At 38.7% G+C, this 3,995-nt stretch overlaps 1 long non-coding RNA gene across 1 annotated transcript; it reads right to left on the bottom strand.

The window, feature by feature from the left end:
- Nucleotides 1-1,873: 1,873 nt before the first annotated feature.
- LOC132452989 (uncharacterized) lies at nucleotides 1,874-3,056 on the bottom strand. The gene is made up of 2 exons (XR_009524545.1): nucleotides 2,958-3,056; nucleotides 1,874-2,336 (listed from the first exon to the last, which is right to left on the bottom strand). It is a non-coding gene; the product is annotated as an uncharacterized LOC132452989 (long non-coding RNA).
- Nucleotides 3,057-3,995: the final 939 nt, after the last annotated feature.

Below are 3,995 nucleotides of genomic sequence, written 5' to 3'. Positions count from 1 at the left end.
CGACGTTACCAAGTAAAACACGACAATTTACCCAGTAATTAAGCTGAAACTGTACTGTAAAAGGAAGCCTCGTTTGTTTCCATGGTATTACCAGGTTCTTACCATATAATTTGTAATACATTATTCCCTTTTCCATGCAGTCAACACAAACTTGTACCATGTACGTTCTGCGACGTTACCAAGTAAAACACGACAATTTACCCAGTAATTAAGTTGAAACTGTACTGTAAAAGGAAGCCTAGTTTGTTTCCATGGTATTACCAGGTTCTTACCATATAATTTGTAATACATTATTCCCTTTTCCATGCAGTCCACACAAACTTGTACCATGTACGTTCTGCGACGTTACCAAGTAAAACACGACAATTTACCCAGTAATTAAGTTGAAACTGTACTATAAAAGGAAGCCTAGTTTGTTTCCATGGTATTACCAGGTTCTTACCATATAATTTGTATTACATTATTCCCTTTTCCATGCAGTCAACACAAACTTGTACCATGTACGTTCTGCGACGTTACCAAGTAAAACACACCAATTTACCCAGTAATTAAGCTGAAACTGTACTGTAAAAGGAAGCATTGTTTATTTACATGGTATTACCAGGTTCTTACCATATAATTTGTAATACATTATTCCCTTTTCCATGCAGTCCACACAAACTTGTACCATGTACGTTCTGCGACGTTACCAAGTAAAACACGACAATTTACCCAGTAATTAAGTTGAAACTGTACTATAAAAGGAAGCCTAGTTTGTTTCCATGGTATTACCAGGTTCTTACCATATAATTTGTATTACATTATTCCCTTTTCCATGCAGTCAACACAAACTTGTACCATGTACGTTCTGCGACGTTACCAAGTAAAACACGACAATTTACCCAGTAATTAAGCTGAAACTGTACTGTAAAAGGAAGCCTCGTTTGTTTCCATGGTATTACCAGGTTCTTACCATATAATTTGTAATACATTATTCTCTTTTCCATGCAGTCAACACAAACTTGTACCATGTACGTTCTGCGACGTTACCAAGTAAAACACGACAATTTACCCAGTAATTAAGCTGAAACTGTACTGTAAAAGGAAGCCTCGTTTGTTTCCATGGTATTACCAGGTTCTTACCATATAATTTGTAATACATTATTCCCTTTTCCATGCAGTCAACACAAACTTGTACCATGTACGTTCTGCGACGTTACCAAGTAAAACACGACAATTTACCCAGTAATTAAGTTGAAACTGTACTGTAAAAGGAAGCCTAGTTTGTTTCCATGGTATTACCAGGTTCTTACCATATAATTTGTATTACATTATTCCCTTTTCCATGCAGTCAACACAAACTTGTACCATGTACGTTCTGCGACGTTACCAAGTAAAACACGACAATTTACCCAGTAATTAAGCTGAAACTGTACTGTAAAAGGAAGCCTCGTTTGTTTCCATGGTATTACCAGGTTCTTACCATATAATTTGTAATACATTATTCTCTTTTCCATGCAGTCAACACAAACTTGTACCATGTACGTTCTGCGACGTTACCAAGTAAAACACGACAATTTACCCAGTAATTAAGCTGAAACTGTACTGTAAAAGGAAGCCTTGTTTGTTTCCATGGTATTACCAGGTTCTTACCATATAATTTGTAATACATTATTCCCTTTTCCATGCAGTCAACACAAACTTGTACCATGTATGTTCTGCGACGTTACCAAGTAAAACACGACAATTTACCCACTAAGTAAGCTGAAACTGTACTGTAAAAGGAAGCCTTGTTTGTTTTCCATGGTATTACCAGGCTCTTACCATATTAGTTGTAACTGGTTATTCCGTTTTCCATGCAATCAACACAAACCATATATGTTCTGCAACATCGTTCACCAGTAGTTAAGCACTTTAATTGTTGTTATAAAACCCCAAACCACTGTTCATGAAAGGCATATTAAAATTAAACAAAATCAAAGGCTTATCTTTCAAACAATGCATATCTCACAAACAGGCACTGAACACTGAAGAAATCGGACAAAAAAAAGAGCCGTCCACATCAACTCAATTTAAATATTACTGATGGGTGTTTTCATAAAACACATGACAGTGTTATGGCAAGTGACCACAAGGAAGACTGCTCCAACCTCTACAATTTGAATGAGTGGTGAATGCCATGCAGCAATCTGCCTATGGGAGCATCTTTGTGGTCATTCGCAAACCAATGAGTCCACTCGATGAATGATAGATGACTCTTTAGTGTCTTCTCTGTGAGGTATCCCTGCAGTCTCCACATCTGGGATTTGAAGGCTGACCAAGACCTGACCAGGTACCTCCAAATCTCCCCTTCCATACTGTAATAAAGAATCAGAAGACAAGAAAATAAACATTAGGACTGTCAATTAATTATTTTGTTTATCAGTTAAGAAAGGATGCTGGTCCTCTGGCCATTGTGTTTGGTCATATTGAAAAGAGAAAAAGGCATAGCCATAAATACAGTTAATAGGACAGGAGGGGACAGGCTGTTAGCTCCGGTTAGCCCTTTAGCATCGAGCTAGCGGAGCTTCTGTCATTCAAATAACTCGGACATGTTGTTTAAAACCTATAACACCCAATTTATTAAAATATCCGGATTTAATCGGGCTCTCTCCCATAAGCACAGTTAATAGGACGGGAAGAGACAGGCTCTGTTAGCCCCGGTTAGCGCGATGCTGAAGAGCAGCTCTACCGGAGCATGCCACCTCAACAGGTGCAAGTTAGCCTCCGGTTTGATATTCGCCGGATATTCGGTTTACCACCCAATCGGATTCATCAACATAAGTGCAATACATTACGGGCAGTATGTTGAGGACGGTTTAGGACACCATATCGCGAAAAATCACAAACACATGTTGGCGCCATCAATGTCTGTGCAACAACGTCATTTACGTTCTGGCTGCTACCTGTTTTAGGAACCGTCAACAGATTACACTCACCGACTGGTGGCAGAGACGTTACCATGGAATTGTTTCAGGAAATTAATCACACAAAAATATTGCAATATAGTTAATCATAATGCAGTTAATAGTTTAATATTCGACAATAATCGACTAAACTATATTTGAAATTAATAATTGCATTCCATTTAACAATAATGCAATATATTAGCAAAGTTACCTGCAGTAAGTAGCAGCCCACCATTGGCAACTACTACTACAATCAGGTGACAAAATGTATTTTTTAGTGATTTTTTATGTTATTTTATATGATTTATTTCCAGAAACAATTCCATGGTAACGTCTCTGCCACCAGTCGGTGAGTGTAACTTGTTGACGGTCCCTAAAACAGGTAGCAGCCAGAACGTAAATGACGTTGTTGCACAGACATCGATGATGACAACATGTGTTTGTGATTTTCGCGATACGGTGTCCTAAACCGTCCTCAACATACTAAGCCCGTAATGTATTGCACTTATGTTGATGAATCCGATTGGGTGGTAAACCGAATATCCGGCGAATATCAAACCGGAGGCTAACTTGCACCTGTTGAGGTGGCATGCTCCGGTAGAGCTGCTCTTTAGCATCGCGCTAACCGGGGCTAACAGAGCCTGTCTCTTCCCGTCCTATTAACTGTACTTATGGGAGAGAGCCCGATTAAATCCGGATATTTTAATAAATTGGGTGTTATAGGTTTTAAACATGTCAGAGTTATTTGAATGACAGAAGCTCCGCTAGCTCGATGCTAAAGGGCTAACCGGAGCTAACAGCCTGTCCCCTCCCGTCCTATTAACTGTATTTATGGCTATGCCTTTTTCTCTTTTCAATATGACCAAACACAATGGCCAGAGGGCCAGCATCCTTTCTTAACTGATAAACAAAATAATCTTTGAATTCTACATGTTCTAGAAATGTTCATTAATTGACAGTCCTAATGTTTATTTTCTTGTCTTCTGATTCTTTATTACAGTATGGAAGGGGAGATTTGGAGGTACCTGGTCAGGTCTTGGTCAGCCTTCAAATCCCAAATGTGGAGAC

The sequence above is a fragment of the Gadus macrocephalus genome, chromosome 23 (assembly GCF_031168955.1).
Source record: "Gadus macrocephalus chromosome 23, ASM3116895v1".
NCBI classification, from domain to species: domain Eukaryota; kingdom Metazoa; phylum Chordata; class Actinopteri; order Gadiformes; family Gadidae; genus Gadus; species Gadus macrocephalus.
This window is presented reverse-complemented; position numbering and strand designations above follow the sequence as displayed.